The sequence below is a fragment of the Onychomys torridus genome, unplaced genomic scaffold (genome assembly GCF_903995425.1).
Source record: "Onychomys torridus unplaced genomic scaffold, mOncTor1.1, whole genome shotgun sequence".
Classification (NCBI taxonomy): domain Eukaryota; kingdom Metazoa; phylum Chordata; class Mammalia; order Rodentia; family Cricetidae; genus Onychomys; species Onychomys torridus.
In genome coordinates, this window is record NW_023412756.1 from 537,567 (window position 1) to 549,419 (window position 11,853).

Below are 11,853 nucleotides of genomic sequence, written 5' to 3' on the forward strand. Positions count from 1 at the left end.
ATGCATTCTCCATATGTAAAACAAATGTTAAACTCCTGGTCAACTTATAATAGATTTATACCACAGGACTGGCGGGAGCTGGCACAGGTGGTTCTGGAACCCGGACAGCAGCTCCAGTGGCAAATGTGGTTCAAACAGGAAGCTAAAAACATAGCAAAACAATGTAGTGTTAGAGGTGTACAAATCTTCCAGGATCAGCTTGTTGGAGAAGGCCAATATGCTGCAGTACAAACACAATGTTTATATGATATGCAAACTCTAATTCTATGTCGAATGGCAGCCTTGAATGCATGGGACAGAGTTGAGGAACCAGGGAAGAAAACTGAGTCATTTACAAAGGTTATACAGGGCCCAAAAGAATCTTTCACAGATTTCTTACAAAGACTGACTTCAGCAGTAAAGAGAATGGTCCCAAATTCAGAAGCTAGCCAGATAATAATTGAATCTTTGGCTTTTGAGAATGGAAATGAAGCATGCAAGAGAATAATCAGGCCGTTAAAGGCGAGATCTGCACCCTTGGAAGATTGGATTAGAGACACGGTTAATGTTGAGGCTCATGATCATGATAATATGTGGGTAGGAGAAGCAATTTCAAGAGGTTTGAGGAATGTTAGATGTTTTGGATGTGGAAAGCAAGGACATTTGAAAAGGGACTGTAAACAGGGCACTTCTAGAAACAATGTTTCTTCAAGGAACAATGGCAACAGAATGCCCCTTCCTTCAGGAGTATGTAGAAGGTGTGGTAAGGGAAGACATTGGACCAATGAATGTAGATCAACAAGGGACAGACAAGGTAATACTTTGCCTCAGTCTTTGGGAAACTCCCAGAGGGGCCTAATCCAGTTCAGACCTTTCCTGCAATCGTAGAGGAGACCCCTACTCAGAGCAGTTAAATAATCAAATGCCTATTGGAATAAACCAGGCTACTCAGAGTAATGGAACAACTGAGACAGAGAGAACAGAAAATTCAGGAGAGACCATAAAGAAAATTTTTTGGCAAACTTCTATAAATGAACAAAGACCAAAATTAACAATAAAAATAAATGGTGTTTTGTTGTCTGGTCTGGTAGACATGGGTGCTGATGTTACCATAATTGCACCAGAATTTTGGCATCCATCTTGGCCTCTTCAGGAGGTAAATGTCCAACTGTTAGGAATTGGAACATTATCTCAAGTTAAACAGAGTGCAAGATGGCTCGAATGTATAGGCCCAGAAGGACAGAGAGGCAGATTAAAACCATATGTGGCTAACACAGCCATGAACCTGTGGGGTCGAGACCTGTTACAACAATGGAATACTCAGATTAACATCCCTCCAACCTCTGATAAATAATAAACTAGCACCTGTTTCTGAGAGAAATATTAGAAGGTATTATTCTAATGAGTGGTCACCAGCCATCCATATTATACAAGAACAGGGCAGAAAAACTGATAATCTTCCAAAGGCACCAACAGCTCTACCTTTAAAATGGTTAACAGATAAGCCTGTATGGGTTCATCAATGGCCTTTAACAACAGAGAAACTCCAGGCTTTAGAAGAGCTGGTAGAAGAACAGTTAAATGCTCAGCATATTGAAGAATCTACCAGCCCATGGAATTCTCCTGTATTTGTTATTAAAAAGAAATCTGGTAAATAGAGAATGGTAACAGACCTTAGAGCAATTAACAAAGTAATTCAGCCAATGGGCTCTCTACAATCTGGAATTCCTTTGCCTACTCTGTTACCTAAAGGATGGCCTCTCATAGTTATCGATTTAAAAGCCTGTTTCTTTTCAATACCCCTACAAGAAAAAGACAGAGAAAGATTTGCTTTCACAGTGCCTACTTACAATAATTCTCAACCGGTTAGAAGATTTCAATGGAGAGTCCTCCCACAGGGAATGATGAATAATCCAACCCTGTTCCAATATTTTGTACAACAGCCCTTGGAAGTGATACGTAAAAAATTTCCTAAATCTATAATTTATCATTATATGGATGATATTTTACTAGCTGACTCAAATGCAGATACTTTAGAAAGAATGTTTGAAGAAGTAAAGAAAATATTGCCTTGCTGGGGATTACAAATTGCTCCTGAAAAGATACAAAGAGGAGATTCTATTAATTATTTAGGATGTAAAATAGAGCTACAAAAAATTAGACCTCAAAAGGTACAAATTAGGAGAGATCGCCTACAGACACTTAATGACTTTCAAAGATTATTTGGGGACATTTCTCATCTATGAACTATTGTTGGGGTAAAAAATGATGAACTGAATAATTTGTTCAAAACCTTAGGAGGTGACAAGGACTTAAATAGTCCAAGAGAATTATCACCTGAGGCTGAGAAAGAATTGGCCATGGTAGAAAAAAAGGTACATGAAGGACATGTAGATCATATTGATCCAAAGCTGGATTGCATTTTGGTTATTTTACCTTCTAGGCATTCTCCTACAGGAATATTAATGCAGAGAGAAGATATTATATTGGAATGGATATTTTTACCAATTAAGCCAAATAAAAAATTAAAAACTTATGTGGAAAAAATCTCTGACTTAATTTTGAAAGGAAAATTGAGACTTCGTCAATTAGCAGGAATAGACCCAGCAGAAATTGTTGTACCTTTACCTAAAGAGGACATTGAAAAAATATGGACAGAAAGTGAACCTTGGCAAAGAGCTTGCAGTAATTTTTTGGGAGAAATTAACAGCAAGTATCCTAAAAGCAATAGAATTGATCTTATAAAGAGAGCTGATTGGATCTTGCCTCGAATTGTACGTGAAAAACCCATATCTGGAGTTCAGACATTTTATACAGATGCCAACAAACAAGGAAAGGCAGGTTACAAATCAGAAAATTTAAGTAAAGTGGTTCAAAGTCCTTATAATTCAGTTCAAAAATCGGAATTGTATGCTATTCTGTTGGTATTAATGGATTTTTCAGAACCTCTCAATATAGTTACTGACTCTCAGTATGCTGAAAGAGTGGTATTACATATTGAGACTGCAGAATTTATCCCTGATGCTTCAGAATTAACTTCTCTATTTATTCAATTACAAGATAAAATCAGGGAAAGGAGTCATCCTTTATATATAACTCACATCCGATCCCATACTGGCCTGCCAGGCCCTCTAGAACAAGGTAATGATGAGAATGATAAATTATTGATAGGAAATGTGCTGGAGGCCTCAGAATTTCATAAGAAACATCATGTCAATAGTAAAGGTTTAAAAAAGGATTTTTCCATAACCTGGCAACAAGCCAAGGAAATTGTAAAGAAATGTCCTACTTGTTCCTTCTACAATCAGACACCATTACCAGCAGGATGTAACCCAAAGGGTACTCAGAGGAATGAAATCTGGCAGATGGATGTGTTTCACTTTGCAGAATTTGGAAAATTGAAATATGTACACCATACTATCAATACTTATTCAGGATTTCAATGGGCAACTGCTTTGAGTTCAGAAAAAGCTGATTCTGTAATCACTCATCTGCTAGAAGTTATGGCCATCATGGGTATACCTGTACAAATTAAAACTGACAATGCTCCAGCATATGTCTCTATTAAAATGAAACAGTTTTTTGCTTATTATAATATAAAGCATATTACAGGTATACCACATAATCCTACAGGCCAAGCAGTTATAGAAAGATCCAACAGAACTCTAAAAGACATGATAAATAAACAAAAAGGGGTAACAAAAACCACCAGAAATAGACTGCACAATGCTCTATTAACTCTGAATTTTCTCAATGCTAATGAGAAAGGAACAACAGCTGCAGAGAGACATTGGTTAATAGAAAAAACAACAGAATTAAATCAGCCTATATACTTCAAGGATGTGCTGACCTCAGAATGGAAACCAGGGCATGTGCTACGTTGGGGACGAGGTTTTGCTTTTGTTTCTGCAGGAGAAGGTAAGCTGTGGGTACCATCAAAACTGATAAAGGTTCGATTTGAACAAGAGAGACCTCTTAATTAGAGGAGGTGATATTTCATCAACCAACATGACTATCCAGTTTAAACTCACTTATACCATTAATACATGCCTTTTCATTTAATCAGATGTAACTTGCCAAAAGGGAACCTCCCCAAAATTAGTCTTGGGGAAGGGTTTTTGTTTTTGTCTTGTAGGAGAATGAAGGCTAAGGAATCTGAAGAACAATGGACAAATGAGACAACTGAAGAAAAAGGACAAATCATCTGTCCCAGGAAAAAGAGTAAAATGGCCTATTGGTATATCATCTACAAAATTTCATAAATCTTCCTAAATGTTTCTGCTCTTCTCTAAAAAATTAATACTCTTAGTCTTCTTGTAGTCCCAGTTCAATTAAAGCTTCAAGCTGATTTTGGAGTTGGAGAATGGCTCTCTCCTTCTTTAAACTCAAGCATGTTGTTAAAAGGAAAATGAAAACTCCCTGTATCATACCAGAAGAAAGAGCCATCTTCTGACATGGGACAGGAGGAAAACCAAATTAATTAAGGGACTATTCTATTACTAATCTCAATTCTTTGATTATATTCTGATTCTTTAAACTTTTCTTAAAGTATGAATTTTATATCAAAATTTACATGATACATATTTTAAACTTTGTTAAGATAATAATGGTCATATATAGTACTAATTAATTCTAGAGAAAAAGCTTCGATTTTCTGCCTATAGTTGTCTTTGTGTTCAAGTCTCTTTTCAGTTTTCTGCAGGAAATCACGGCCAGGCCTAACATTAAATGAAATCTCCAGGAAGAAGATGGGGCCCCACAACGACAATTCCACGTGGAAAATAATATCACTAAGCTGACAAACATCATCTACATATCAGCTTTGGACTACAAAGTGCTTAGAGCAATTCTGAGATGGGTAGCTGAGATGATCCAGTTTCAAAGACTACTTGAATAAGGACTTGAGATAAACCCTGAACTTTGGCATTATGGATAAGAAAGAATATAGTTATCTTTCCTAGAATTTGTCAACTAACCCAAAATTTTTCTTTTCAGAATAAAGATAACTTCACCCATACCCAGCAGGAAGCAATTTTAAGAATTCGATGCCCACATTCCCAAAGGGGTGGTGTGGGGTGGGTGGTTTTTTCGTCTTTTTATGGGTATTGGGTCTGGGATAGTTTTCATTGTTTAGGAGGGTTTGTTACAAGTGGTTGTTAAGGGTTAGGAAAAGGGCTACGCAAAAGGTGCTTGTTTAAAAAAAAAAAAGCAAAGAAAGAAAAAGACAATTACTAGTTTTAAATACTTTACATTCAATTGGATTTTTTATATTGTATACAAATTATTATTGAGATTGAGATTGTTAGAATATACCATACATGTATTTCTAATCTTGTTCGAGATATTGTATTTATACCATTCATTTAACAATGTAATGCAATTTGCTAATCCTTGAATGTTAGTATTAACAACTATTAGGATATATAGAAATGAAAATTAGTGGTTAGACATTACAATTGAACTTGTAGTCATATTAGGTGTGTTTTCAAGATCAAACAGATATATTTTAGATAGACAGGTCATCTTCAAACCCTTCAGAGATCTACAGAATATGGCATTTAAAATGTTTTAATAACTTAAGAATTTTTCTTTTTTGCTATGACTATGAGACATGACGGCTCCTGGCAGTACCAATCTACTTCAGAGAAAATATGGGCATTGAAGAAACTGCATATGGAGCTAACTTTCATTGTGGCAAAAGTTAGCCACTGGACAACAAAGTATCCTCGAATCAACTGCTAACAAACAGGACAGACAGGACATGAAACCAAGGACTACCAATACTTGCCAAAACAAATGTGGTTGTGGCTTTAACAAAAGGCATCTTCTGAAGCCAGGACAATATGGCACCATCCCTGAAGTGAGTGGCCTTTGCAATCTGTAAAATGTACCGTGCCCTTTTCTTTGAAGGCAGCTGAACAGGGAGTGGGCCAATGGCTTCTGATATGCAATGGAACAGCAGATGAAACAGTTATTATTGAAGAATAACTAAGCTCACCTCTCTCAATAGTAGACTGGCATTTAATAGAGAGATGTGGCGAAGAACAGGATGCCAAGATGAAGCCACATATACACAGCCAAGAAAAATGGACAGCTGAATTGAAAAGACATCAATAATTTCCAGAATTTAAAATCCTGAATCATGACATGACACTAATGGAATTCAGGTGTTTCTGGTACATGGACTGCTCTCACCAAATGTGAGGTCAAACTGTTGACCTTGTATACGTCCTAGTTCACAAAAGAGTCTGTCAGATACGCTAAGCCTGTAGGCTGAAGATGATGCCCCAACACTGTGAAGAAACCTCAGGTGACTGTCCAGGCAGCTGGCTGTTTCTGTCAACTCACATTTTTTTTTTTTTGAAGCTGCTTGCGTGCACTTCTTGTTTTTATTTTTTATTAGGTAGTATTATTTCCTTCTTGGGTCTCTGAGGGAGTTGAAGATCAGTTAGTTATAATTATCTTTGTTAAGGAATTCAGAACAACTCACTAAGAGCTGTAAGTGTATAAATTTGAAAGACGTTATAAGACAGTTCCGTTAGCTATATAAGTTAGGATAAAAAGTGAATCAGGTACATTCTGGACTTACCAAAATAGGATAGATAATGCAATTATTTCCTCTGAATTTGTCAAATACAAATGGACTAGACATTGTTTAGGTATTTATTGTTTGTATATATGGTATATATAGTTATTGTACTTTTGTATATAGTTTTTCTTTTAGTAGTTATAACTTTTTCCTTTTTTTCTTTTTATTAAAATAGAAAAGGGGAAATATAGTGATATTTTATTTGTATCGAAATGTGATTTTATTTGTATGTCAATAAAGTTGCCTTGAGGTCAGAGCAAGCCAGAGCAGAAGCTGAGCAGTAGTGGGGCACGCCTTTAATCCCAGCACTTGGGAGGCAGAGCTAGGCGGATCTCAGTGTATTCAAGGACACAGCCAGCATGGCAGGCACACGCCTTTAATCTCAATACCAACCATAGACAACCTGGAGGTCTGTACAAACAGGCAGTGACAAGGAGGTCATGTGGCTGGGTTTACAACCAATGAGAAAACAGAACAGAAAGTCTTTAAATAGACAGGACGCACAGAAGTAGGTCTCTTGTGGAGAGGAAGAACAGCAGAAGCAGTGAAGGGTAAGGTTTTCTGCTTTTGCTCTGACCTCATGGTTTTCAACTCTGCAATTGGTTCTGTGTTTCTTATTTAACAAGCTGGTTACATCTACATACAAACACCGTAGTATCCTGTTAAGTACCATTGTAATGATACTAGAAACTGCTCTAATACTGATTTTCATAAAAGTCTCAATGGTCTTATTGGTCACAATAAACTTGTCACAGAATTAGTGGTGCTGTGGCTCCTCCATCTTAGCCTAGTTAAAATTCAGTTCTTATTGACCACAGTCAGAGAATCCTGGCTCAGTTAGTAACTGCTGGTGCTTACAAGGTTAGTAGCAAGTGGACTCATATCATTGCTGAAGAATTTTTTTCCCAAATCCTAGGAAAAAGTTCATTTCATACTCATTAAATATTGTTCATATATTTATTTCTTTACTTTGGTATACCTGGAGGATACTGAGAAGTTAATGTAAACACACCTTATGTCCAAAGTGTGCTCAATATGCAAGTCCACTGTGGTCATCATAGGTCATTGGCAGCCATGTAGGCTGCCCTTCACACTGACATTAGATAACAGACCATGGATCCTGTGGTTTTTATCTTCATATTATACTGTTCATTGAATTGTTTTGGTTTTGATCTCAGTAATCCCATATTCTATAGTCTGTTTCCCAAGTTATCTTAACAAAAAATGTCACCATAATAGAATCTAGACAAGGCTCAGGTCTGCACTAGTAGACTCTCTTTTCTTTTACAGATAACAGAAATCTGTAACCCAACTAAACTAACAAAAAAATCACTTCTCCCTGTGATGCTTCTCTAATTCACAGGTAAAACATTTCTATTTCCCTAGCTTCAGAAGCAACAAAGAGTTCCATTGTATTAAGTATTGAGCCAGTGTTAACAAGGAAATACCAGAAAGAAGCAGAAAACTTTGATCAGGAAAACCTATTATTGCCAATGGAAGTGTGTTAGGACAGAAATAATAGATGACATCAGTTGACTAGTGCACAATGGTCCCTTAGACTTTTTCACAAGCTGAGTGTATAAGAACCATCTTCAAATAAATCATTACTTGGGACATTGGATTTCAAATTAATTGTTACAAGGATTCAAATTTCTAATATACATTGATTGAAAAAATTTAATTACTTCTACTCTATTTGAGCATTAACATATTGGAAGCAGGAAACAGTAGATATTTTGTTTTTCCCATCTATCTGTAGTAATAGCATTCACTCAGGGAAGATCTTGCTTCTACTCCCAGTGATAGGAAATAAATTGGAATGTTTTTAGATTATTTAAATTTCAATGTGATTTCCAACTGAACCCATCAACACCAAGTCTTAACGTTACAGACCTTTGTGGGAAACATTGAAAGTTTTGTTCTTATGTTTATGTTTATTTCATCTGATAGCAGGTGGCAAATGGATATCTGAGATGCAGCATAGAGAAATAATGATATACTTATTAGAAATTAAGCAAATAGAAATTCTCATAGACTATGACATAGCAAAGGGTCTCTAGAAGTTTTTTTGAACAGGAAGGGGAACCCACATATTCTAAAATGCAAACAGACATGTGCTTGTTGGTAAGGAAGCACACAGTGGTAATTCAGAGCTGTCTATGATGTGAGGGGCAATTAGAAGTTCTGAGTAGGCTCTTCAGTTTTTAAGTGCCTCTGTTTTTCCCAGATCTCCTCTGTAGGGATGCTTGTGTTTGCGTTCACACTGAAGTCTCCTCCCATGTTGCTGGCGTAGTCAGAGATGGCAGACAGTGCAAAATTAAGGAAACTTGGATATTGGAGCTATCCCTACTCATACTGCTGCTGGAAGTCCGAATTTCAAATGATGTCTCCAATAGTCCATAGTATCATACCAGCATTTTCTAGACATTTCTTGTGTGCTGTTAGACCCAGTGAATATGATGATTTGTTACATAGACTCCAGCCAGTACAGGTGAGTGACAGAGTCTGCCAGGTTTTCATGAGGCCAGGCCTGATTCCTGCAGACATCCCAGGGCAGTGCATCTGAGAATTGATGACATGCCCTGGGATGTCTGCAAGCCCAATTTCTTATCCTTAAATGCTATGACATCCATTGTAGGGAATAGCCATCAGGCAGAAAAGCAGTTCCAGGACACACATACTTTGATGGAGACTTTTGTGTAAAGGAGATAAGGCATCAGCTTTCAGTCTAAGACTGGGTACTAGTGCTATTCTTCTTGGGGGAGTTGCCAGATGATATAAAATGGGAACAGAGTACAGGTCAATTTTCCTGCTTAGACAGGGTGATTTACCTAGTGTTGACAAGAAGAATTAGAGGCACAGACCTCAGGGAAATTTTCTTGATATCTACCTTGTTAACCCACTCCCAGACAAATCAGAAATCATGTGGATCATGACATCCAGACATTGCTCTATGAACATGAAGATGGCCTCCTCTCTTTCCTTCATCCTCCAGGCTGGGACTTCCTCCTATCACTTTGCATTGTTTCGTTGGAGCCACGGCCATCATTAGAGAATCCTCACAACTGAGGACAGTCTGTCAGTCCTGGCTGGCCTGGCTGTATGTCCATCTACTTTTTCATCTCTGAACATCTCACATTTGATTCCTTGTATCTTTATGCCTGACCTGTAGGCTGTGGGTGTCCTTAGGGGAACCAGGTCCTAACACTGGGGAGAAGCTGTGCAGTGCAGGATGTTAGGGACTCCCACCTCTGTGCACACTCTGCCACCATCTTTGTGATTCTATGAGAGTGTCTGGGATATTTTCACACATTATGTCTCATCTTTTGTTTTTATAGAATTTCCCTAGTGGTCATTCATAATTTGAAAAAAAGCATCACAGAACTGTCAGTCTGAATAGGGAACACATGCTATAAGGTCACCTATCTCCTAATTTGATTTTATCCCTTAGATGCGGCACTGTGTTTTAGTGTCTGCTCTTGGGTTAGGTTTCCATTTTCATAAAATTCTGTAGGAGATCACCAGTCACAGATCAAACACTGATGGTGCATGTCCAGGTGTATCTGCACACATAACTTACAGTTCTTTGCTATGTTACAAGTGATTTCTTCACTGACACTTTTGAAAAATAGGAATTATCAGTGTAAATACATGCATATTTATTAAATATTATGTTGTTAATAAAAATGGAAAACTACGTACTTTTTGTACAAATAATTCCAAATTTAGGAGTGAATAACCCCCTTATAGCAAAGTCCTTAGACCAGAACCATGCACATTTGACCTCATAAAATCCTTGCCCTGCATACAGGGTTGGAAATAGAGCTGTAGTGATGTGTGGATCCCATTCACTGTATGATAAAATCCTAAGGCATAACAGCAATGGCTGTGTGTCAACACTCTGGGACAAGTGCTCTGACATACAGATGAATCTGAGGGTGGAAGGAATGGAGAATCTAAAGTAGAATTCACTTTTTAATGGGACAACTAATATGACTCCTAGGTCAGCTGAATTTCAAAATGTTGTTTTCACAAAAGAAAAATAAAAAATCCTGAGACCAGAGATGGCACAGTTGATAAAAGAGACATTCACAACTAAAAAGATAAGAAATATTACCAAGTACATCACCTTGAGAGTAACAGTGAGAAATAAACAAATGTGACTTTAGAAAAACAGTTTTTCATGATCACAGAGAAAAAAAGCCCCCAATCCTCTCTGCCCTTAGTGAGTGAGAAGCAAAAAGAGAAAACCAGGAGTTTTTCTTTCCAGCTCTGAAGTGTTAAGAGTTCCAAGGCTGGTTAGAGCTGAGTAACCCTGCTGGCCCAGAGCCCCTCTGCAGTGAGGTTTGTGTCTGGGCTCATGCTGAACTTCCCTCACTGTGTCTCTTGCACAGTAATAAGTGGCTGTGTCCTCAGTGGTCACAGAGTTCAGCTGCAGGAAGAACTGGTTCTTGGATGTTTCTCTGGTGATGGAGATGCATGCAGCTCTTGAGGGATGGGTTGTAGCTGGTGCTACCACCATAATGTATGTACCCCATCCAACCCAGCTTCTTCCCTGAGGACTGTCTGATCCAGCTCCAGTAGTAACCACTGATGATAGAGTAACCAGTGACAGAGCAAGTGAGGAACAGCGATTGAAAGGGCTTCACCAGGCCAGGTCCTGACTCCTGAAGCTGCATCTGGGACAGGAATCCTTCATACAAGATGAGGCAATTTTGTCAATCACATGTTGTTACAACCTCTCATGGACACATGTATGAAATGGTAACACTCACCAGGAAGGGCTGTTACCAGGTAAAGAAGGCCCAACAGTGTCATCTTCTAGGCTACACCTCCTTTTCTCCAGAGGTCAGCCTCCTGTGAGAGAGATGTGAGCTCCCACAGTCAAGGAGGGGATTTAACTTAGAACTAGAAGGTGCATTTGCATGTGGGGAGTCAGCCTTGTCTTCAGAAATGGAGAGGGTGGATACTAGCCCATTTGTCTGTTACACTATGGCCATTACTGTATCTGACTTCCTGTAGTGTGAGTCTGGAATAAGAGAACATGAGGACTACAGGGGTCACAGGAAACACACCTTAGCATGACCAGCCTCCACTTCCTAGCAAAACCTCCCCAATTTCATTCTTATCCTCCTGTACTTTTGCAATCTCAGGTCAGTGCCAACCTTCTTTTCAGACTTGATTCCTGAGTTCTTGCTTTCTGATTAATAAGAGCACATTGTTCCTGCTTAACCTCAGGTTTCTCACCCATAAAATGAATTTCCATATATCCTAGAAAAGTGTCA

The 11,853-nt window shown here is 38.2% G+C and overlaps 1 pseudogene; it reads right to left on the reverse strand.

Moving 5' to 3' along the window:
• Positions 1 to 10,790: 10,790 nt before the first annotated feature.
• On the reverse strand, positions 10,791 to 11,386 carry LOC118575843 (annotated as a pseudogene).
• Positions 11,387 to 11,853: the final 467 nt, after the last annotated feature.